Source organism: Leucoraja erinacea, chromosome 4, assembly GCF_028641065.1.
Source record: "Leucoraja erinacea ecotype New England chromosome 4, Leri_hhj_1, whole genome shotgun sequence".
Classification (NCBI taxonomy): domain Eukaryota; kingdom Metazoa; phylum Chordata; class Chondrichthyes; order Rajiformes; family Rajidae; genus Leucoraja; species Leucoraja erinaceus.
This window is the reverse complement of record NC_073380.1, coordinates 48250078-48276576: the sequence shown is the minus strand read 5'-3', so window position 1 is coordinate 48276576 and position 26499 is coordinate 48250078. Positions and strand designations below refer to the sequence as shown.

Below are 26499 nucleotides of genomic sequence, written 5' to 3'. Positions count from 1 at the left end.
AGGGTTAGTTAGCAATCTTGTTGTACGTGCCCCCCTTGGGCAAGAGTGACCATAATATGGTTGAGTTCTTCATTAGGATGGAGGGTGACATTGTTAATTCAGAAACAATGGTTTTGGACTTAAAGAAAGGTACCTTGGAGGGTATGAGACGTGAATTGGCCAAGATTGACTGGCAATTAATTCTAAAATGGTTGACCGTGGATATGCAATGGAAGACTTTTGAAGACTGCATGGATGAACTACAAAAATTGTTCATCCCAATTTGTCAAAAGAATAAATCAGGGAAGGTAGTACATCTGTGGATAACAAGGGAAATCAGGGATAGTATCAAAGCGAAGGATGATGCGTACAAATTAGCCAGAAAAAGCAGCATACCGGAGGACTGGGAGAAATTCAGAAACCAGCAGAGGAGGACGAAGGGCTTAATTAGGAAAGGAAAAATAGATTATGAAAGAAAACTGGCAGGGAACATAAAAACTGACTGCAAACATTTTTATAGATATGTGAAAAGAAAGAGATTAGTTAAAACAAATGTAGGTCCCTTGCAGTCAGAAACAGGTGAGTTGATCATGGGGAACAAGGATATGGCGGACCAATTGAATAACTACTTTGGTTCCGTCTTCACTAAGGAAGACATAAATAATTTGCCGGAAATAGCAGGGGACCGTGGGTCAAAGGAGTTGGAGGAATTGAGTGAAATCCAGGTTAGCCGGGAAGTAGTGTTAATAATAATAATAATAATAATAATCTTATTTATATAGCACATTTTCAGTCAACTTGCATTGACCCCAAAGTGCTTCACATAATTACATTACATTACACACAGGCAAAGGTGGGTGAAGTGTCTTGCCCCAAGGACACAACGACAGTATGCACTCCAAGCGGGATTCGAACCGGCTACCTTCCGGTCGCCAGCCGAACACTTAGCCCATTGTGCCATCTGTCGTCCCAGATATGGAGCAAATGTGGGCAAATGGGTCTAGCTTAGATGGGCATGATGGAGGAGTTGGGCCGAAGGAACTGTTTCCGTGCTGTATATCTCTAAGTTGACGGTACATAAGGGTAACAACATGTCACAAACTTTGTATCACTGCCTCATTTTAAGTTTGCTATCATGGAGAAACAGATGCAGGCTAACTACTTTCTGACTGACAGCTGGCGAGAGGGGAATAACTCAGAGAATGGATCATTCCTCAGAAACCATTACACATCTGCCTTCAAACTGACTTTGGTTAAATATCTCGAAGAAATGGAACAGGGAAAAAAACATGACAATCCCCAGTCATCCTCAGATCCAAAACATGAAAGGCATGTAACGCAAAGCCTTAACTGTAGCATTGTCGACAAGAATTGAAATACAAAATCAGCATTATATATGCAAACTACAGAAGACTAAGAGTTTTAGTTTAGTTTTGAGATACAGCGCAGAAACAGGCCCTTTGGCTCACCGAGGCTGGACCCACCAGCGATCCCCGTACACTAGCACTATCCTACACACTAGGGACAATTTACAATTCTTACCAAAGCCAATTGCCCATCAAACTTGTACGTGTTTGAAGCGTCAGAGGAAAACAGTGTTTAGTTTTAGTTTAGTTTAGTGTTGGGTAAATTGAATGGATTAAAGGCCGATAAATCCCCAGGGCCAGATAGGCTGCATCCCAGAGTACTTAAGGAAGTAGCTCCAGAAATAGTGGATGCATTAGTAATAAACTTTCAAAACTCTTTAGATTCTGGAGTAGTTCCTGAAGATTGGCGGGTAGCAAACGTAACCCCACTTTTTAAGAAGGGAGGGAGAGAGAAAATGGGGAATTACAGACCAGTTAGTCTAACATCGGTAGTGGGGAAACTGCTAGAGTCAGTTATTAAAGATGGGAGAGAAGCACATTTGGAAAGTGGTGAAATCATTGGACAAAGTCAGCATGGATTTACGAAAGGTAAATCATGTCTGACGAATCTTATAGAATTTTTCGAGGATGTAACTAGTAGCATGGATAGGGGAGAACCAGTGGATGTGGTGTATCTGGACTTCCAGAAGGCTTTTGACAAGGTCCCACATAAGAGATTAGTATACAAACTTAAAGCACACGGCATTGGGGGTTCAGTATTGATGTGGATAGAGAACTGGCTGGCAAACAGGAAGCAAAGAGTAGGAGTAAACGGGTCCTTTTCACAATGCCAGGCAGTGACTAGTGAGGTACCGCAAGGCTCAGTGCTGGGACCCCAGCTATTTACAATATATATTAATGATCTGGATGAGGGAATTGAAGGCAATATCTCCAAGTTTGCGGATGACACTAAGCTGGGGGGCAGTGTTAGCTGTGAGGAGGATGCTAGGAGACGGCAAGGTGACTTGGATAGGCTGGGTGAGTGGGCAAATGTTTGGCAGATGCAGTATAATGTGGATAAATGTGAGGTTATCCATTTTGGTGGCAAAAACGGGAAAGCAGACTATTATCTAAATGGTGGCTGATTGGGAAAGAGGGAGATGCAGCGAGACCTGGGTGTCATGGTACACCAGTCATTGAAGGTAGGCATGCAGGTGCAGCAGACAGTAAAGAAAGCGAATGGTATGTTAGCTTTCATTGCAAAAGGATTTGAGTATAGGAGCAGGGAGGTTCTACTGCAGTTGTACAGGGTCTTGGTGAGACCACACCTGGAGTATTGCGTACAGTTTTGGTCTCCAAATCTGAGGAAGAACATTATTGCCATAGAGGGAGTGCAGAGAAGGTTCACCAGGCTGATTCCTGGGATGTCAGGACTGTCTTATGAAGAAAGACTGGATAGACTTGGTTTATACTCTCTAGAATTTAGGAGATTGAGAGGGGATCTTATAGAAACTTACAAAATTCTTAAGGGGTTGGACAGGCTAGATGCAGGAAGATTGTTCCCGATGTTGGGGAAGTCCAGGACAAGGGGTCACAGCTTAAGGATAAGGGGGAAATCCTTTAAAAACGAGATGAGAAGAACTTTTTTCACACAGAGAGTGGTGAATCTCTGGAACTCTCTGCCACAGAGGGTAGTTGAGGCCAGTTCATTGGCTATATTTAAGAGGGAGTTAGATGTGGCCCTTGTGGCTAAAGGGATCAGGGGGTATGGAGAGAAGGCAGGTACGGGATACTGAGTTGGATGATCAGCCATGATCATATTGAATGGCGGTGCAGGCTCGAAGGGCCGAATGGCCTACTCCTGCACCTAATTTCTATGTTTCTATGTTTCTATCTGGCAGCTTGTTCCATACACCCACCACTCTCCCCACACTCAGTCGCTCCACTCCCTCGCCTTTTTCCCCCAAGGCCAGTGATCAGTGATCGCTCAGCCGCCCCACTTTCAAAAAAGCTCCGCGGCCCCTTGTTCAGACGGAGAACACTGCCAGATGTGAGCGTGGAACTGACGCCAGTTGTCCGTTATGTCTGGATCCCAATACTCAGCGCTTCGTGTTTCGGAGTTGGCTAATGTTATTGATTTGTAATTAGGCTGATTTGTAATTAATGGACAAAATCTTAATTTATTCATCCGGAATATCTAGGGGATGGGATAAGTGTAATATTAAAATGACATGCAAGGTGTCAGGCTGTCTGTCACAACTTACAGCCCCGATAACCCATTATTTCCTTCAGTTCAATATTGGGAATGTAGCAATATTGTTATTTGCCACTCAACTGTTATGTTTACCTCACTGACTATTTCTAAACCCCCAACTCCCCCAAATTCATTTGTGACAGGTTGAATAGAAATGACCCCAATCTTGTTGTTTTATTAATTGAGCACGTAGATGAACATCCTCAAGGATCGTAATCAGGTGTTTAAGAGCTTGTTCAAAGAAAGGGCATATTTTAAAGGAGTGACAGATACCTGCAGAGGAATGTGTGAGGAGGTTATTATTTGTCTTTAGTTTTAGCTTGAACCAGGACATCTGAAGATTTAAAGTTTAATATAGTAATTGTGCAGTCAAGGCTAGGTCAAGGCTACACCAATTCAGCACTGGGAATCCAAGCAGGTAAGCAGCTATGATCAGGGTAGAATAGGGGGCCAGATGTAAGGCTGGATACATGTGACAATAATAAACTAAACCAAACTAGATTAGAGAAGAAAGTATGAGAGGATGTATTAAATCTACAGCCCAAATTTGTAATGCCAGAAGAATCCAAAAGGAAAACTATTCAGTGGCCATGTGGACTCTCCAAATTGGACGTAAAAGATAACAAGTTTCATCTTGAATTGAAAGGATGAATTGTTGCCTGCTTCACTTATGTGGGTGCCAAGGTATTCATCATCTTTCAGGTAAATCTCAATCAAATGGCTTTCTCAGAGTTCCCTCAAAGCATGCTTGCACCTTCCTCTTTGTCAGTCTTCTCACCATTAAGAATAAGGGGTAGGCCATCTAGGACTGAGATGAAGAAAAACGTTTTCACCCAGAGAGTTGTGAATCTGTGGAATTCTCTGCCACAGAAGGCAGTGGAGGCCAATTTGCTGGATGTTTTCAAGCAGGAGTTAGATTTAGCTCTTAGGGCTAAAGGAATCAAGGGATATGGGGAAAAAGCAGGAACGGGGTATTGGTTTTAGATGATCAGCCATGATCATATTGAAAGGCTGTGCTGGCTCAAAGGACCAAATGGCCTACCCCTGCACATATTTATCTATGTTTCTATGTTTTATGTTTCTCGAAGGTTGACACAAAATGCTGGAGTAACCCAGCGGGACAGGCAGCATATCTGGAGAGAAGGAATGGGTGACGTTTTGAGTCTCTCTCTGAAGATCAGTTTTGACCAGAAAATTCACCCATTCCTTCTCTGCAGCGATGCTGCATGTCCCGCTGAGTTACTCCAGCTTTTTGTGTGTATCTTCGGTTTAAACCAGCATCTGCAGTTCCTTCCTACACACTTCTCACTGTATCCCATTCCTTTTCTGTCTGATCTCAACTGCTAATGTGTAGGAAGGAACTGTGGCTGCCAATTTACACCAAAGGCTGGAGTAACTCAGCAGGTCAGGTCGGCCGACTCTGGAGAAAAGGTGACGTTTTGGGTCGAAACGCATCTTCAGACCAAGAGTCATTGGGGAGGGAAAGTAGAGGAATGAAATGGTTCAGATCAATCACCTGCCCAACGGGCCCCAGTACCTGATTAGTTGTCTGATCAGTCTCACACCCTGACTGTTCTCCCTCAACCCTGAAAATAACATGCTTTCTGCAACCAACTCACACTCAACTGTTCCTTCTGCTCCACCAATTCTCCCTGCACTGTTTGTGGAGAACATATCTTTATACCTAGAAAGTGGGCAGGGCTTGCCCCACATAAGCTGTGTCTTGTTCAAATAATGTAATGAAATATCGCTGCCAGGAATGCCTTGGCTCAGATCCACGAGACTTCATCAGCTTTTTCAAATGACTGGGGCCGCTTGGTCAGCATGTGCAAGTTGGGCCGAAGGGCCTATTTCCATGCTGTATAACTCCATGACTTACAACTTGGGAGCCCAAAACTTTGTTGTTGGAAATAGAAGAATATTTCGACTTAATCTTGCACTTTTATTAAAACATTACAAAATCATCATGCATATATATATATATGTGTGTGTGTATGTGTGTGTGTGTGCGTGTGCGTGTTATACATATGTGTGTGTGTGTGTGTGTGTGTGTGTGTATATGTGTGTGTGTGTGTGTATATATAGATAGACAGACAGACAGACAGACAGACAGACAGACAGACAGACAGACAGACAGACAGACAGACAGACAGACAGAAAGAAAAAGAAAGAAAGCAGGCTATCAGAAGCAGGGCACTTGCCATTTTAGATGGGAAATATTTATGACAACAAACACCACACGTTGACACAGATGAAGCAGGTATCACTGTTTTGATACATGTGCGGAGTCATACTGATGTGCGAAAGCATTAAATGCTCATTGTAAAGAGAAGAAAGTCAAAGGTTTCAAAGGTCTTTTATTGTCACGTGTACCAATTAAGGTGCAGTGACATTGGAATTACAGGAGATATTATCGCAAGACTGTCATGGAGACTGGGTCAAGGTTGCACCAAGCCATTGCCTCAGCAATGAGATGCAAACCAGGTGGGTGAGGCGAGTGTGTGTTTTTATCCCACAAAAATCACTGAGAAATTATCATCACTACCCCAACAATCTCCTCAAACCACACAGTAAAGCAAGTAAATTACTGACATGTAGAATTTTTATTTTTTACAAATCAATGTAGAAGAATCCAGAAATTAATTTTCTTCTTACCTCCTTCTGTCAGTTACCCTTCTGGAAATGCATTCATTTTTATCTGACAAGAGGTAAAATGATGCCGGAGTTTGTGTGGTCAGCAATCCTCTCAATGACAGAAACAATGGCTCCTGGAGAAAAGGAAAACCAAAGTTCATAGGTAAAGAGAAAGGAAATCATGGCCGGTACGTCTGACCCACCGGTCAGCAGAAGGATCTTGGGGTACAAGTACATCGTTCCCTGAAAGTAACGCCACAGGCAAATAGGGTGGTGAAGAAGGCTGTTGGCACGTTGCCCTTCTTCAATCAAGGAATTGAGTACAGAAGTTGTGATGTCACATTACTATGTACAGGACATTGTATTATGGAGTATTGTGTTCCCTTTTACTCGCCCTGCTGTAGAAATGTCATTAAACTGGAAAGAACGTGGGGAATATATTGCCAGGACTTGATGGCCTGAGCTATAGGGAGAAGTTGGGCAATCGAGGACTATTTTTTGGAACGCAGGAAGCTGAGGGGGTCATCATATAGAGTATAGAGGTGTATAAAATCATGAGGGAAATAGACAAGGTGACACCGTCTCTCCCCCCCCCTCCTCCCTCCCACCCAAGGTAGGGGAGTCAAGAATGAGAGGGCATGTGTTTGAGAGAAGGGAAGGTTTTAACGGATCATTGAGGTGAAAATGTTTCCACATTTTTTTTCAATACCATAAGCATAACTAATTCCTGAAGTCTTTGAATCTGAGCTTTCCACAGGAATACTGCACACCCATCATCTTTGTTATCAATGCATTTTCTCTCTGACCTCTTTCAAACTGATGTCTTTTTCTGCAAGCGTGGAAGTATTTTCAGTCGTACCCTCAACCTGGGCTCTTCCAATCCACTGATTCGCAATTATTGTTCAACGTCTATAATCCTCCTCCACAAGTACAGGCGGATATTTCAATTATTAGCATCTTCTCAGAAGGAACTCCCTTGAAGTACAACATTCATGATTGCCAAATTCTTAAACACATCTCTTCAGGCAAGCTGTCTGTTCCCATAACACTGCAAAACTCTGTTACTTTCTGCATGGTATCGACTTCTCCTGCTTTGGACACTGCTGTCATTTCTGCTGCATTTCGTCATCCCTAGGTTTATCAATCAACAATAAGCTATTAATTATGCTCATAAATGCAATAAAAGATGACATTCACCCTCTCTATTCCGTTCATGATTTTACAGACCACTATAAGATCACCCCCTCAAGCCTCCTGTACGTGAAGGAATAAAATCCTGGCTTGCCCAACCTTTCCCTGTAGCTCGGGCCCTTGAATCCTGCCAACATCCTCATCAATCTTCACTGCACTCTTTGCAGCTTAATGACATCCATCTATAGCAGGGTGACCAAAATTGAACATTATACTCTAATTGTGGCCTCGCCAACATCTTGTATAATTGTATCATAACGTAAACACCTTCTATACTCAATACCCTGGCTGATGTAGGCCAATGTACCAAGAGTCTTCTTTACCATCCAATCTACCTGTAACGCCACTTTCAGAGAAGCATGTACCTGCATTCCTAGATCCCTCTGCTCTACAACACTCCCCAAGACCAGACCTTCCACTGTGAATGTCCTGCCCTGGATTGACTTCTCAAAATGCAACACCTTGTACGTGTCTGCATTAAACTACATTAGCCATTCCTCAGCCCAGATGATCAACATCCTATTTTAATTTTTGATAACCATCTTCACTGTATGATTCCACCTACTTTAGTGCTTAATATTTTAAGGTGATTAAGGCACTTATAATTTTAAATTCCAAGTGAAATGAAAAGATTATGCAGAGTAAATGACTGTGCTCAATGGAGGTGGTCTAATCACACAGTAGTTCCCTTATCACCGCATTCAGCTCTTGCAGCAGGGACAAGGATCAGAATTCTTTGAGATGCAGGGTCTAAATGGTTTATCATAATTAAAAAGTAAACCACGCCATTAGCTTTAAAGGTAGCCTAATGGTCCATTACAGATTTAAAACACACAAACCTTGACCTTTGGACCATGTTTAATGCTTAATGAGACATCCATTGCAGATGACCATGCACTGTTCCAACAGGGATAACCCAATACATTCATTTAAAATCAATCACGCCCCACATTCCCACATTACAAGCCTGCGTTCTGTGAAACTTACCACTGCCATTCTATTCAAATATAGAGAATGGTGTATCTGACAACCCCTTATCGTTGTACCAATATATTTATAGAGATCAAACTCAGAATGCATGAATCACCACTGTGGCTTAACCCAACGTTATGTCACCCTCAAGGCCTTGTCCTTCGAGACTGCTTGAAAACTCATGTATCGGTGACACCTGTGCTCCCACACCATCAGGCCTATTGATAGATTGATTACGTTTAAACATAAGCTTGATGAGCACAAAGTACCACTATCTTTTTCCCCGTTAGCCTTGAAACCTGATGCTTCCGTGGTCTCCTCTCAAGTGCCAACATGCAAGTTGCAAGTCTGAAAAGGAAAGCCAATCTTTAAAGATCTGATGATATTGTACGTATAATTAATTTGTACCTTTGTAGTGTTGATGGCAAATAGTTTGAAATTGGTACGAGCAGCGTGTTTCACTCAAAATGATATTAATTTAAGCAAAGAATTTATTGTAAAGTTGTTGCACATATCTTAATATGAAATCTTTACAATCAATTATTGTATATGATTATTGCAGAAATGGATACTGGCGATATGTTTATTGAAACCAATAACTGCAAGCCAATTTAAATAAATAAAAATACTTAATGGAGGTATTAGTTTATTTTGGGAGGACCGACTCAGTGGGGAGAATGACAACAATTGAATAGATTTAATATCCCTGAGTGATGAGAATCTCGCCTGATCAATTGGTATTGAAACCACCAAGGGGACCATACAGGGGACCATACAATGACAATTAAAATTGAAGCATGAAACCTGGCTCTTCAGCCGAACTTGTCCATGATCACCAAGATGTCCCATTTACATACATGTGACCCATATCCTCTAAACCTTTGTTATCCATGTATTTATCCAAATATCTTTTAAATGCTGTAATTGTACCTGCCTCAAGCACCTCCTTTGGCAGCTCTTTCTATATACATACCACCACCTGTGTGAAAAAGTTGCCTCACAGGTTCCAATGAAATCCCTTTCATCTTAATTCCCCAAACACTGAAAAAGACTGAGTGCATTCATCCAATCTCCAATATTTCAAGGAATAAAGTCCTAGTCTGACCATCCTCTCCTTATAATATCCCAAAAGTCCTGGCAACATCCTCGTAAATCTTTTTTGTATTAATTCCAACTTAATGACATCGTTCCTATTGCGTGATCCTGGACGCAAGACTCCACATGCAGCTTCACCAACGTCTTGTATGACGGCAACATAACATCACAACCGCTACATTCAATTCCATTACCAATGAATGCCAGCATGCCAAAGCCATCTTCACCAGCCTGTCTACCTGTGACAACACTTTAGAGAACTCTGTACTTGTACCCTGAGGTCCCTCTGATCTATAACACTCCCCAAGGCCCTACCGCTCACTGTGTAAGGACTTCTCATTATGGTTTGGTTCCCAAATTGCAATAACCAAACACTTATCAGAATAATATCCCATTTGCGGTTGATCAGTCAGCTGATCAAGATCCTGCTGTAATTCTTGATAAGCTTCTTTACCATCTACAATACAAACTACTTTAGAGTCATTTGTAAACTTACTAAGCTTGCCTCACTGGAGCGTAAAGGCCCTGTCCCACTTACGTGTCCTTGGCACGCAAATTACGTGACCGCGTCGTCGCGTTGAGGCGCACAGGCATCGTGCGGCCGCGCGGGGCCGGTCCCACTGACAAGCGCGGAGGGGTATGTAGTTGTGCGTGATATCGCACGGCGCTACGAAATTTTGTAGCGAACTAAATCTTCGCGCGCCACCGGCCTGTCGCGTAACTGACGGCCAAAGTGGGAAAAGCCCAAGACCCTGGCGCGACTCAACGTCTCACCTCCAACAGCAGCAGAAGCAGGCAAATGATCGTCGAACTCAGCCTGGGGCTCACAGCCGTTGTGGTCCAGATCCGCCCCCACTTCTACTCCCAGAGCGGGGCCAAGAAAATTGAAGATAGACACAAAATGCAGGAGTAACTCAGCGGGACCGGCAGCATCTCTGGAGAGAAGGAATGGATGAATTTTCGGGGCAAGACCCTTCTTTCAGACTGAAGAAGAGTCTAGACCCGAAACATCACCCATTCCTTCTCTCCAGAGATGCTGCTGGGCCCACTGAGTTACTCCTGCATTTTGTGTCCATCTTCAAATGACATCAAGCGCTCCAGACGGCTGTGCGGACGCATGAAGTCATGCACGACCTTCGCGGGACCATCGCGTAATTAGCGTGCCAAGGACACGCAAGTGGGACTCCACGAGTCAGACAGCATCTCTGGAGAAAAGGAACAGGTGACGTTTTGAGTCAAGACCCTTCTTCAAACCATGCCTTGTACATTAGCCTGTATCCGTCTAATGGATTCCTATCCATGTACCTGTCCAAACCTCGTTTACCTCTTCCAGAGATTTGTTATCGAGTTTACTCATCTGGGCAAGTGGATAGTGTTCCATCTCACTCCGGATTTGAGCCTTGCTGGCAGAAAGGCCTTGAAGTTTAACAAATTGGGTCACGCTGCAATATATACAAACTAACCCACCTGTGTAACCACAGTATATTTGTGGCTGTTCCATCAGACAACAAAGACTGTGCAGGAAGGACCTGCAGATGCTGGTTTAAACCAAAGATAGACACAAAATGCTGGAGTAACTCAGCGGGACAGGCAGTGTCTTTGAAGAGAACAAATGGGTAACTTTTTGGGTTGAGACCCTTCTTCAAACTACTCAGTGGTAACGTCACCCATATTTTATCTCCGGACAATGAAGACTTCCAGGCTAGTGCAGAACACGACAATAGTATTACCATTGAATGTTAATGGTCAGTTGATAGATTCGCTCTTTTTGGAGATGGTCATTGGCTGATGCCTGAATGTTTTCTGGATCATGTTGCATGCAGGCATGGCTACTTCATTTCAGTTTAGTTTTGTTTAGTTTAGAAATACAGAACGGAAACAGGCCCTTCGACCCACCAAGTCCACGCCGACCAGTGATCCCCGCACACTAACACCATCCTACACACTCTAGACACAATTTATAATTACACCAAGCCAATTAACCTACAAACCTGTACATCTTTGGAGTGTAGGAGAAAACTGGAGCCACCGGAGAAAACACACGTGGTCACAGGGAGAACGTACAGGCTCCATACAGACAGCTCCCACAGTCAGGATTGAACTTGGGTCTGTGGCTCTCTAAAGCAGCAACTCTACTGCTGCACCATTATGCTGCTCTTTATTGAAGAGTTGCAAATGGAATTGAACATTGCACAATCATCATCAATTTAAGAAACATTTATACAGGTACATGGATATAGGACAGGATTAGAGGGATATGGGCCAAATGCAGGCTGGTGGAACTAGTGTAGATAGGACATGTTGATCGGTGTAGGCGGGTTGAGCCGAAGGACCTGTTTCTATGCTGTATGACTAATTGGTACATAATATTATGTATTTTTATCTAATTACACAGGAGGCCAACATCTCTCTCTATAAAACAATCCCCTACATTCCAATTAAAACTCGAGCTACTCCATATCAGCCAAAAGATTCCCATCTTAATACTTTTTGGTGTTCTCCATGAAAGATTTCCTTAAAATCTTGAGACAACAAAATAAATCAAACTCTGACTAACAATCCAGGGGCTTGCCCTTTTTCCCTTTCTCAAAGCAAGTTGGCTGAAATGTATGCATCCTGGCTTCAAATTCCCAAGGTATTTTTGGTTTGACGTCATTAAGAGCTTCAATCTCATGACACAGAGTGGAACTTGGAATGTTTGGAGCATTCAACAAGAAAGAAGCAGTATAAACCAGTATGTGTGCTGCATTTAGTTCCCAAGGTGAACACGGCAGGCATCAACTAATTGGAATGGTCAACATTTTTTTTAACCGTAACTATAGGCAACTTAAACAAATTAAAGGCATTCATTATTTCAAGTCCAGAACCAATGCTAGGGACAGAGGTCCAGTCATTAAAAATATGTGGCTTGGCAGATCCTCAGATTTATTTCTGAATTTGTTAGTCCAATTAAAAATACAATTGGCCACTTTAAATTGAGGAACTATGTGCAATTCATAGACACAAAAAAGTTGGAGTGACTCAAGAGGGTCAGACAGCATCTCTGGAGAAAAGGAACATTTCGAGACCCTTCTTCAGACTGAGATTCAGGGGAAAGAGAAACAAGAGATATAGAAACATAGAAAAATAGGTGCAGGAGTAGGCTATACGGCGTTTCAAGCCAGCACCACCACTCAATATGATCATGGCTAATCATCCAAAATCAGTACCCGTTCCTGTTTTTTCCCATATCCTGCAATTTCTTCAGCCTTAAGAGCTAATTTTTCCTCCATCTAGCTTGTCCAATCCTTGAAGAATTATATGTGTCCCTATTAGATCCCCTCTCATTCTAAATTCCAGTGAATACAAGCCCAGTCGACCCATTCTTTCATATGTCAGTCCCGCCATCTCAGGAATAAACCTGGTGAACCTACGCTGCACTCCCTCTATAGCATTAATGTCCTTTCTCAAATTAGGTGGGGGGGGGGGGGGGGGAAGAAGCCCTTTTTTGCTTCTTCCCGCCCCCCCCCACCCCCTCCTACCATTCTGAAGAATGGTCTCGACCCGAAACGTTGCCTATTTCCTTCGCTTCTTAGATGCTGCCTCACCCGCTGAGTTTCTCGAGCATTTTTGTCTACCTTCGATTTTCCAGCATCTGCAGTTCCTTCTTAAACATGAGATTCAACAAGACTACTTTGAAACTAGTATGACGACTTGGGTGGGGGAGGGGCGGAGGAAGAGGGGATGCAAGGGTTACTTAAAGTTTGAGAAATCACTGTTCATACCGCTGGGATTCAGATTCAGATTCAGATTCAACTTTAATTGTCATTGTCAGTGTAAAGTACAGAGACAACGAAATGCAGTTAGCATCTCCCTGGAAGAGCGACATAGCATATGATTTGAATAAATATTTACATTAGCATATATACAGACATAGTGTTTTTCCTGTGGGAGGAGTGTCCGGGGGGGGGGGGTGGATGGGTGATTGGCAGTCACCGAGGTACATTGTTGAGTAGAGTGACAGCCGCCGGGAAGAAGCTGTTCCTGGACCTGCTGGTCCGGCAGCGGAGAGACCTGTAGCGCCTCCCGGATGGTAGGAGGGTAAACAGTCCATGGTTGGGGTGAGAGCAGTCCTTGGCGATGCTGAGCGCCCTCCGCAGTCAACGCTTGCTTTGGACAGACTGAATGGAGGGGAGCGAGGAACCGGTGATGCGTTGGGCAATTTTCACCACCCTCTGCAAGGCCTTCCGGTCGGAGACAGAGCAGTTGCCATACCATACTGTGATACAGTTGGTAAGGATGCTCTCGATGGTGCAGTGGTAGAAGTTCACCAGAATCTGAGGAGACGGATGGACCTTCTTCAGTCTCCTCATGCAAGCTGCCCAAGCGAAATATGTGGTGCTGTTCCTACAATTTGCAGTTGGCCTCACTCTGACAATGGAGGAGTCCCAGGACAGAAAGGTGAGCATAGGAAGGGGCATTAAGGTCTTTGGCAATCGGGAGTTCAGGTAGGCTCAGGCGGACTGAGCGAAAGTGTTCAGAGAAGCGATCGCCCAGTCTACGTTTGGTCTCGCCGTTCATTATCACCACCACTGTTAGACCTTTTAATGCAGTGCATCAGAATGCATGGTAGGTGATCTACCCTTGTGTGCTTTCAATTTGCAATATGTTTCCTACAAGAAACTGCACGTGCTGGAAATTTGAATATACGATTAAAAGCCTGTCTGAAAATTAAATTATATTGAAAAATGCAGGAAACAATCGGCATCATGGTGTAGCGGTGAAGCTGAAACTTTGCAGCTCTTACAGTGCCAGAGACCCGGGATCGATCCCGTCTACGGGTGCCGTCTATGTGGAGTTTGTACGTTCCACGTGACCGCGTGGGTTTTCTCCGAGATCTTCGGTTTCCTCCCAAACTCCAAAGACATATAGGTTTGTTACTTATTTGGTTTGGTATAAATGTAAAATTGTCCATGGTGTGTGTAGGATAATATTAATCTGCGGGATTTCTGGTTGGTGTGGACTCTGGGGGCCGATGGGCCTATTTCCACGCTGTATCTCTAAACTAAACCAAACTATAATCATGCAAAAAGAAACAGACAATGCTTCAGGTTTAAGAACCTTTGTTAGAAAAGGTCTTTGGCCTGAAATGCTAAATTAATTTCTCTTTTCACAAATGCTACCTGATCTGCTTAAGGGCCTGTCCCATTTACGCAACATTTTCGACGATTGCCGGCACCCGTCATAGGTCGCCGACAATGACCAACATGTTGAAAATTCAGCGGCGACCATAAAGACGCTACGACTCTTTGGGTGACTAGAAGACTACTCACGACCATACAGGTGACACCCTGGCGACATGTCGCGGGTTGAAGCCTGTAGGGTCGTGAGTAGTCACCCAAAGAGTGACATGATCCCGCTGGCGACATGAAACCTGTAATAACAAAGGAGTCAAAAAGTGATGGGGATAGGTCATTTCTATTTTCTGTTTTCTAGATAGACACAAAATGCTGCAAAATTAAATACTTAAAAGCCTGCCTGAAAATTAAATCAGGCAAAAAGCAGAGTCTAATGGCACATAGAAGAAATGGTCATTCATTCAACGCAATTTCGGATCAAGCGCCCCTTCTTCAATGGGGACCCATATTGGAAAGCTAGTGTTTCTCTTCTTTCAAAAACCATACTGCAACTATTATTATGTCACTCATAGCAGTCCTTCTCCCAGAATTTTCAGAAGATACATGCCTATCCACTGAGGAGAGGTTTTGATCACTGACTCCAGCAATTGGTGTCTATCTTCGGTTTAAACCAGCATCTGCAGTTCCTTCCTACACGATACATTTATTGTCCGAGGCATAATTAATTAACAAATTCAAAATTACAACCTAACATTTTTTTAATCAATCTCGACCATGAATTTATGAACTGCGTGCTTTTCTAACTACAATTAGAAACACATGCTGTTCTTACCATTATATTTGATGCAATGGGCCCAGGTACAGTGTCAGCTTGTTGGAGATGGAGATGTCTATTACAATTTATTACATAATGTCAGTGTAACCCGACATTATGTTCAATATGATGTTGTAGAACTAGGATTGAACACTCACAATGGAAACATCTTCAAAGGGGTAAGCTAGTTGAGAGTAAAATAGTCTTTTCCACACCAGTTCTTTCCTAACAAGTATTCTTTCCGAGAATTAATTAACAAATTCAAAATTACAACCTAACATTTTTTTAATCAATCTCGACCATGAATTTATGAACTGCGTGCTTTTCTAACTACAATTAGAAACACATGCTGTTCTTACCATTATATTTGATGCAATGGGCCCAGGTTGTTGGAGATGGAGGTGTCTATTACAATTTATTACATAATGTCAGTGTAACCCGACATTATGTTCAATATGATGTAGAACTAGGATTGAACACTCACAATGGAAACATCTTCAAAGGGGCAAGCTAGTTGAGAGTAAAATAGTCTTTCCACACCCTTAACAAGTATTCTTTTACAATTATTGAGACGTATATAATTTCCTTTGATAACTCCGCACCTTATTAGATATATTTATTCTCTATAAAATGTTGGAACTTTTAAACTCAAAATCCACATTAATTGTCGCAGCCATTTGTTGTCTAAAGAACCCAAGTTTCCTCAGACAACCCAGCTCCTTAAAAAGAATGGTCCATGCCATCATCAGACTGAAGGATATCGGGGATCAATACAAAATGCTGGGCTAACTCAGCGGGTCAGGCAACATCTCTGGAGAAAAGGAATTGGTACGTTTTGGGTGAGAATCCCTTCATCAGACTGAAAGATAGGGAAGACCAGAACAAAACAGGGCCGGCAACAGATGACGTAAGGTAGGGTGGAGTCCATAATGGCCCATTGTTGGTTGGGGACCAGAATATTGGGGACCAGGAAGAACATTGTAGAGACTGAAGATTAGAAGTTGGAAATTACTCTTTTCCTCACATCTCTGTCCAAATTGCTGAGTCCAGCCCAGCATTGAACCTAGGATCAGACTCCTATTCATTGACAACAGCCCTGTCTTCAATACCATTGTACCATCCAATATTTTCACCAAACTCGCAGAATTTGGTGTCAACACTCATCTCAGCAACTGGATCATCGACTTCCTGACCAACAGAACCCGATCAGTGAAGATAGGAGACAAATCATCATCCACGATAATCCTCAATACGAGGGCTCCGTAAGGATGCGTTCTCAGCCCCTTTTTTACTCCTTTTACACCCACGATTGTGCAGCCGTGTACAAATCTAATTCAATTTTCAAATTCGCAAACAACATCACAAATGTGGGCCATTGTTAACTGTGGGCTTGGTGAAAATGAGTCACAGACAATGAGACTCATCAAGACATCTTTGAAGCTAGTACAACTTGGGTGGGGGATGGATGGAGAGAGGTCAACCAGCAGGCACACAGAATCTGAAGCAGGGTCTCGACTACCTATTCACTCCTTCCACTTATGCCGTCTGATCCACTGAGTTCATCCAGCACCTTGTGTTTTGCTCAAGGTTCCCGGTTTTGCTCAAGATTGTTCCCGATGTTGGGGAAGTCCAGGACAAGGGGTCACAGCTTAAGGATAAGGGGGAAATCCTTTAAAATCGAGATGAGGAGAACTTTTTTCACACAGAGAGTGGTGAATCTCTGGAACTCTCTGCCACAGAGGGTAGTTGAGGCCAGTTCATTGGCTATATTTAAGAGGGAGTTAGATGTGGCCCTTGTGGCTAAGGGGATCAGAGGGTATGGAGAGAAGGCAGGTACGGGATACTGAGTTGGATGATCAGCCATGATCATATTGAATGGCGGTGCAGGCTCGAAGGGCCGAATGGCCTACTCCTGCACCTAATTTCTATGTTTCTATGTTCCAACATCTTGAGTTCCCCATGTCTCCAGTGGGTACACAGATGTTGTTTTGCAAGAATGTAGCATGTGACTAACGTGTAACAAATTGCACATACACTCTATATTGTGGAATTGAAGGGTAGAGCACACTCTGGGATTGTCCCAGGGCTTCTCCCACGCTCTGTTGGCAAAGATGACTAATCGACCCAAGTCATACCAGAGTCTGGGACTTCAGACTTCTTGTTTGAAGTTCCCTCCAACAACATCAGTCAACATCAATGACAAAGTCAACAACAGGATAGTAAGACACAGCTCTGTTTTTGACAGACTGAAAAGTAGTGTGGGAACAAAGAGAAATCAGCCTAAAGACCAGTGGTTCAATGGTGCTTTATTGTCACAAGTGTGAAGTGCAAACTCATACCACCAAGGGCACCGCATGATTGGCAGCCACGCCAACAGTCTTTTTTCCTCTATTTTTTGTTATTTTTATTGTATTTAAAAAAGTTTGTATCACCATACCCCCCCTGATCAGCACTTGTACAGAAATAGTCCACTGAGCCCGCATGCAAGAGGCACCATGTTTGGGATCTATTTTCCACTTCCAATCCACGCTCCAGATGTTTAGAGCAGTGGCCGATGAAGGCAAGCCCTGGGTTGCTGCTGGGCCTTCGCCAATTCCTTCCCTTGGTCAACCAGCAACCGATGTCCTCTCCTCGCTTGCCCACCTTTGTTCCCCAGGGGAACCAACGTGACGGTGTAGCATGCCCACCTCCCATGCTTGTGGAAAGTGTATGGCAGAAATGCCATCAAGATTAACCATTTCACATGACCTGTCTGTGCAGAATACTTCACATCAAGTGGAAAGTCAGGATTCCAGATAAAGCCAGCAAGTCGGAGAGTCATACAGCTCTTTGGCCCAACTTGTTCATACAGCCCAAGATGCCCCATCTGTGCAAGCCCCACCTACCCACATTTGTCTCATATCCCACTAAATCTTTCTTAACCATGTACTTTAAAAAAAATACTTTTTTAATGTTGCCAGAGTACCTACCTCAACTACTTCCTCTGGCAGCTGTTCCATACACCAACCACCCTTTGTGTAAAAAGGTTATTCCTCGCATTCCTTTTAAATCGCACCCTCCTCACCATAAACCCTTGTCCCCTACTCTGGGCAAAAGACTGCATTTACCCGATCTATTCCTCTCATGGTTTTATACACCTCCACAAGATCTCCCCTCATCCTCCAGTGCTCCAAGGAATAAAGTTCAAGTCTGCTCTACCTCTCCCTACAGCTCAGGACCTTTGAGTCAACATCAATGACGACCTGGCAACATCCTTGTAAATCTTCTCTGCACCCTTTCCAGCATCTTTACCATAATGTGGTGACCAAAATTGAACACAATACTCTAAATGTGGCCTCACCAACGTCTCTGCAGCGTGACTTCCCAACTTCTGTACTCGGATACAGATAATGTACTTAAAATAGTGCTGTTTGACTGAATTGGAAAATAATGGCTTTTCCTGCTATTTAGCTCACAAACCCATGGCCTAGATTACATGTTCCAGTCCAAATAAAAGCATCAACTTCTGATGGAGCTGCTCCTGCATTTCAGCCCAATCCACCAGTTTTTCACCATCAGTATCTGCGCTCTCACATTGCTAATGCAATGATGCAGTCTAAACACATCCAACACAATCATTCTAATTCAGCAAACAAAATACCCAAATTAGTTTGATTCAGGACATGTCACTTAAGAATTACATTCAAACTGGGGCCTTCAAAAATTAAAATGTAACTATAAAAGTCATTTGCTTCAACAAAAAATACATCCTCAAACTATTTTCTCTATTACTTATTCCGTCACCAAACACAGCACTTTGTCATTAGAGATTTCAGTTTATGTGATCGTGATCTGTTTGAAAGAGCTTATTTTATTGTACCTTCTATTTCAGTCTGGATGGTTCAATGATATCCACCAAAAGAACATTTGATATTTAACGTTGTTTATAAGAGCAGTTAGCTGACCATTTTTTTCCACAAAACAGCATTTATTTTTGACTATAACATGCCAAACACTTTTTTCCAGTTTTTAAACTTATTGGATACTCAATGCAGGATGCATCACTCCCTCATAAAGACAGCAAAGTTTACTCCAGCTCACCACAAGGAACAGTTGTTCTGTATTTAAAGTCAGCACAGCTTATTTGTTGTTATCAGAATTAGCAAAACATTGATCTCACAAAAAAAGAATAGAGATCTTCAGCATCCGATGCTCATTGCACAGTTCGAAATGAAGCTGGGCAGTTCTTTGCTGGGGCTAACATTGTTTTACATTTGCTTGTTTGAACTCCTAACCATTTTGTTCCCCAGAACTCATGTTGATGACTTTAGGGGTTGCAGATTAACAACACTAATCTCCTTTCTTCATCATAGCAATTTGATAAATCTTGTTGGCAGTTTCCAGTAAAGGAATCTGTCTTCAGAACAAGAGAGCCAATTCTGTTGATGAATTAAATAGTGCTAATGTAAATATGTGTATGTTTTGATTCTACTTTAAAAAGTTACTTTGGAGACCAACATTTTAGCATCTAAGGAGAGAAAAATACATCATTTTTCCTAAATGCACTTTGAGTGATTTATGGGGAACAAGATAAAACAGCACCACCTAGTGCAACCAATAGATAATTGCTATTTGTCAATATTGTCAGTGAACAAAGAAATCCCTAATAAAAGCATCTGCTAATCTGTTGATATTGTTTCTCATTCAAAAGTTATGGGTTCAAGGCCCACAGAATTGAGCACAAATAAATCGAGAATCACATACCTGTGTAGTACTGAGGAGCACATGATTTTGGTGAAGCCACCTTTGGCATGCAATATTAAACGTAAAGACAACCACCAAGTCTACAGGACTAGGGAACCAGAAATCCTTGATGAATGTTTGAATAAGCATCCTAATACTGAAAAATTAATAGCTTATATTTATAACACCCTCCTAAACAATGAGGTACCACCGACGGAACCATATAGACACACATGGGAAAATGAATTAGGTCATCCTATAACGAAAGATATTTGGGACGAATGTTTACAACATATACATCAATGTTCGTTAAATGCCAGACATGCTTTAATACAATTTAAAGTCTTACATAGATTACACTACTCTAAAATAAAACTAAATAGAATCTTCCCACAAATCTCTCCTATTTGTGATAAATGTCTACATCTAGAGCAGTGGTTCCCAACGTGGGGCGTACGCCCCACAGGGGGGCAATTTGATTTTTAAGGGGGGCAATTGAGCGCGACTGAGGTCTGGGTCCAAATTTTCGATTTTTATTTTTTAGGATTTTCCATCAGGTAAACATATGTAGTTTATGTTTCAGATGTTATTTTGAGTAAATAATTTTTTTGGGGGTAAAAAAGGTCTTTATTGGGTAGTTATTACAACCAAGGTATTGGCATTTTAAGCTTCTTCAGCTGAAACGGAGTTCACTTTTTAAATGATAAGAATTATATATTACCACAAGGGGGGGGGGGGGCATCAGGATTTTAGAGGTGATTTGGTGGGGCATGACCAAAAAAAGGTTGGGAACCACTGGTATAGAGGCTAATTTAACACATTGTTTGCAAATTGTATAAAAATTAAACATTTCTGGACTGATATTTTTGAAATAATTTCTGAAGTTATTAATACAAAACTGGATCCAAACTCAAAATTAACAATACTTGGAATATCAGAACAAATTTAACACTCACAATAAGCCAAAGATAATTTCCTCGACTACAGTATAATAACCAGGAAAAAATTAATATTAAAACTTTGGAAAGGCCCTATAGCACAATTAAAATGTGGATTGTGGAAATGTCGGAGACCCTACACTTAGAAAGAATTAGACTTGTCTTAATGGACAAACAAGAACTTTTTGATAAAATATGGGCTCCATTCATTAATTATCTGACGGGATAGATTGGCCCAGCACGAAAACCCAACTGAAACTTGAACTCAGGATTAGATGAAAAGTCATACTTTATAATCTACGAACCTATCTCCAATGACGTATTATAAGTAATCCATTCCACCTTTTCTGTTTTTTTGATATTTGTAACTCTTTATTCTCTCTTTCTCTCTTTTTCTATATAAAAAAAACACTAGAAGCAGAAGTAATCGACAATTGAAAATTTTAATAATGTATGACTGATGTATATGAAAAGTTTTTTTACTATAATATGTAACTATACTTTATAATATGTCTACTTCTAATAAAAATATTATTTAAAAAAAAAAAAAAGAAAGAACGACTGGCCGACAGCCAAAGGCTGAGAGGATTGCCAGTGGTGACAGGGAAAATGCTGCCGTACAAGGACACAGGTTTGTCATCATGGAGCCATTGCCACTTCTCGGCAAATCAAGTGATCTGTTGAGGACAGATTGCTGGATCATTGTCACACCCTTCCAGCCCCTTTGAACAACGGCATCCACAGCCAAGAGGGCAACAGAGGTCACAGGAAACCTGAGATCTGAGCTTCCCCTGCAGCAGTCAGCGACTGGGTGGTTTCTCTTTGTGTTGAAATGGAACTCGACACATCAGCCATCTGGAATCGCATTGTGGCGAAATCCACCTGTGCTCTTGGAGTTACTCATCAAAGATGGACTCTAAGTTCTGTCCAATGGCTCATGGAATTAATGAACTAGATGCCTTCATGTTTCTAAACATTACACTCACGCATTCAGGCAGTCCATTAAGCACTGCACTCAGCGGTAAGTTGCCCCATTTAGGTCCTCATCTGAATCCTCTGCAGTAGAACTTACAAACACCTTTGCTCTCCAGGGCTCTGGTACCTGCACTGCCCTTCTACCTATAGACCATGCACCTAGATCCACCATAACCAAAAAGGGCCCCTAAGTAAGTACTGCCATTATCTCAGCCTTTGTCTGTAAAGGTCAAATCAAGTGCCAACGTTCCCTCATCTTCCGTGTCTACTTCCTTCCACCACTAAAGAAACATGGATGGGACTGTAGTGAAGGGAAGAGTTGCATACTTGTATCGTCCACCGTTGCAAAGCAGATGATATTCTGGGAATATGATGAGGAGGAGTAAATAGGAGGATACAGTCACCGTTAACTGCTGCTGCAGGATAACAGCTTATCTGGCTTAAACGTGAAGTACATATTCCAAAGAAAGCATTGAGGCTTTCAGTTCTATAAAGTTTCTTCATCAGATAATCAAAGCAATAATTTAGAAATGGACCTCATTTGTTAAATTCCAGGCGGTGGAGAGTTAGCAGCTTAATTTGCCCAGGTGTTAATTATGCAACTCCTTCCTTCCCACTCTTTCATAACAAGAGAAGTTCTTAACATTGATAATAGGAGCAAAGAGGTCCTTCTTCAATTGTACTAGTGAGACCTCACCTGGAGTATTGTGTGCAGTTTTGGTCCCCTAATTTGAGGAAGGACATTCTTGCTATTGAGGGAGTGCAGCGTAGCTTTTCAAGGTTAATTCCCGGGATGGCAGGACTGTCATACGCTGAGAGAATGGAGCAGCTGGGCTTGTACACTCTGGAATTTAGAAGGATGAGAGGGATTCTTATTGAAACATATAAGATTATTAAGGATTTGGACACGCTAGAGGCAGGAAACACGTTCCCAATGTTGGGGGAGTCCAGAGCCAAGGGCCACTGTTTGAGAATAGGGGGTAAGATAGGACTCTTAAAGATAGCTGAGTCAGGGGATATGGGGAGAAGGCAGGAACGAGGTACTAATTGGGGATGATCAGCCATGATCATATTGAATGGCGGTGCTGGCTCAAAGGGCCGAATGGCGTACTCCTGCACCTATTGTCTATTGTCTATTAATACCTTGGATGCCCTGTCCTGGACCCAACGCGTTGATGTAATCATGAAGAAAGCGTGCCAGTACTTTCTTAGATGTCTAAAGAGATTTGGCCTGTCACCAAATCAACAAACTTCTACAGAGGCAATGTACAAAATATCCTGACTGGTTGCAACATGGCCTGATATGACAATTCCAATAGACAGGAAGGCAAGAGGCAGCATAGAGTGGTGGACTCAGCCATCACAGACACAGCTCTCACCATCATCAAAAGCATCTACATGAGGTCATAAGGTCATAAGTGACAGGAGCAGAAATAGGCCATTCGGCCCATCAAGTCTATTCTGCCATTCAATCATGGCTGTTGTATCTCTCCCTCCTAACCCCATTCTCCTGCCTTCTCCCCATAACCTCCGACACCCGTTCTAATGAAGAATCTATCTTGGCCTTAAAAATATTCATTGACTTGGCCTCCACAGCCGACTGTGACAATGAATGCCATAGATTCACCACCCTCTGCCAAAATAAATTTCTCCTCATCTCCTTCCTAAAAGAACAAACGTCCTTTAATTCTGAGGCTATGACCTCCAGTCCAGGACTCTCCCACTGGTGGAAACATCCTCTCCACATCCACTCTATCCAAGCCTTTCACTATTCTGTCAGCTTCATCTCTCTCCCCACCCACCCCCATCTGTCTGAAAAAGGGTCCTGAACTGAAACAACATCTGTCCATTCCCTCCATTCCCTTCTGCTGCCTGGCCTGCTGAGTCCCTCCAGCACTTTAACTCAAACATTCTGGTTGCTTTCATCTTTGCTAGTGTTCTTCATAATTTGTAACCTATATAGCAAGAGAGGCCACGCTCATAGAGGCAGGTTTAAACAGCTGTCAGTAGTGTGACAGTGTCATTGTGTATTGGAAGGGACTGCAAATGCTACTTTATACCGAAGATAAACACAAAGTGCTGGAGTAACTCAGCGGGTCAGGCAACGTATCTGGGGAAAAGGGGTGGGTTGGGTCCCGACCACGAAACGTCACCCAGCCTTCTTCTCCAGAGATGCTGCCTGACCCACTGAGTTACTCCAGCACACTGTGTCCATTGTCAGTACCATTAGCTCAAAGCAGAAAACATCTTGTAGGATGACTGGTTATGTTTCTGACTGAATGTCACAAAAGCAGGACTGGTAAGCCAAATTAAAATAGGAGAACTGCACAAATCCCTGAATAGCTCATAACCGGGGCAACTAGTCACTGAAACACAACATCATGAACACAAAAACCGCTAAAAAAGTGTCAGCACTTAACTAAATGGTCTCAGACAAAATGGATTCAATACCCACAGAAAGCATCCCGACCCCCCACCCAGCTAGCTCTCACTGCCCAGCGAAACAAAAACAAAAGACAAACCCTGAGCTCAATCACATTCAGTCATTAAAATAAAGAATAAATCCTTCAAAATGTGTGCCTGAAAGGTTTTATCTTTCAAGAGCTTATTTGCACTTCAAAAGTTTGCCCCCCCCCCCCACCAAACCTCAAACAAACTCTTAACGTAAACCTTGCGATTGGTAAATTTAAATAACGAGGAGGAGATAAGTGGTGATTTATGTGCCAGTTTATTTCCTTTCTTCCTCTGGATGAATTGCCAAGTTTGTAAGCAATACTTCATCAAACTGTTCACTCTTGAGATCTAAGGCTCCGGAAACACTCGGACCTTGAACAACTCCCGTTTTTAATCTTCACTCACATGTCACCCTTCAAGTCGATGGTTGACTGAATGGCCATGTGACTTCTAACTCTTCGACCTGTATCCACAGTCTAAACAAGAGCATGTGTTTAAGTGCTTCTGCAGGTCCGCATGCCCCATGGTCAAAAACAATCAAATGTCAAAAGCATTTGCTATAACAGCCTCAGTTAATTTACATTTTCTTTTCATTTCCCTTACGAACTTAACATCACACCCCAAGTTTCAACATATGCCTGAAATCAAATTGATCCCTTTTGTTGGGTTAATTTTGAAACTTAACTCTAAATAAATCTACAGACACTTTTCTTAGCATGCATTTTAGAACATAGTTTAAAATCTAGTTGAGTGCAATCAACTACAAAAATTATTATCCTGGACCAAAATTAGTCATATAGAAATGACCACAACAGATAAATGTGTTTCATTTCATGGGCACTTTGATCAGGAAACCAAGTAGTATTTTTGATCATTGGCATTATTGTTATATTTAGTAAGTTTTTCCCTTGTCTTCCAGTGTCAACTCATTGAAACCAAAGCAAACGGTTTGCCTCTATGGAAAAGAAGAGTGTTTTATTCGCTGTTGTGAACCTGTTCAACATCTTACCGATTACAAAAAAAGTACAAGCTGTATTTGAATTATTTTCTGGACTTTAAACATTAAATGAAAACAAACAAAAATATCCAGCCTAGTCATTAGTAATCAGGGTGGTAGACTACAACCCATGCTGTGCACACCACATTATTGAGAATTCCAGATGACTCAAGGAAAAAAAACCAGCTGAACCAAAGTTGAGAGTCAACATTCCAATTGAATGCCATTGCTGCAGTTTGATAATTAGGGACAGTAGTGTATGTTGGGCTGGTTTATTCACAGGAAGACAGCTGAAGAGATATCATAAGATACAGGCTAGAAACTCTATCATGCCTGACATTTATGCATTTTCAAAATGTGCAGGAAGGAACAGCAGATGCTAGTTTACAGCAAAGATAGACACCAAAACTGTAGCTTTATATGCACATTCAATACAGCTTTTGGAAAACTGTTTGAAAAGCTCTTTCATGGGCTTACCACGAACACAATTTTGTTTCTCAATTCTCTGTGCAACTAATACATGAACATTTAGAACCAACTGAATTTTTTCTCTCCTGAGATGCTGTCTGACCCGCTGAGTTACTCCAGCTTTTTGTGTCTATCGACTAAAATTGAACACTGGCTCCCAAACATTTGCTTGGAAGCCCCTCCTGTGAATTTCTTGAATGCATGAATAACCCTCAAGAAGGACTGGGCCATTCACGTCCTTTACTGGAGCTAAGGGTGGCTGACAGAGGTTTTCCAACCGGACTTTCAGAGGGACCCGAAGCAGCCCCACCCGAATAACAGCCCAGTGTCAGAGACCCAGCCAGCCCCGAGTCAGAGATGTCGCCAAACGGAAAGCGGAGATTCAGATCCTGGAGGAGGAGAACGACCAGCGACCAGCACCTGCTGTAAGTCCCCATCGCACTGACAATTCGAGCTACTACTCCTCGGGTCCCCTTCGCTGGCTCCTCCTCCCCCCCCCCCCCTCCCCCATGGCTCTTTCCCCGTCTTTTCTCCAAGCTCACT

General features: G+C 42.4%; 1 protein-coding gene across 6 annotated transcripts in view; it reads right to left on the bottom strand.

Annotated features, from left to right (window-relative positions):
* greb1l (GREB1 like retinoic acid receptor coactivator) overlaps nt 1-26499 on the bottom strand; it is a 233688-nt gene that overhangs the window by 124491 nt on the left and 82698 nt on the right. For 3 of the 6 annotated variants that reach the window (XM_055634186.1, XM_055634187.1, XM_055634188.1), the window contains exon 2: nt 6235-6347. The exons of the other annotated variants lie outside the window; for them this stretch is intronic. The gene's annotated coding sequence lies outside the window, so the exon portion shown is untranslated. The remainder of the gene's footprint in view (nt 1-6234; nt 6348-26499) is intronic. 6 annotated transcript variants of the gene reach the window in all.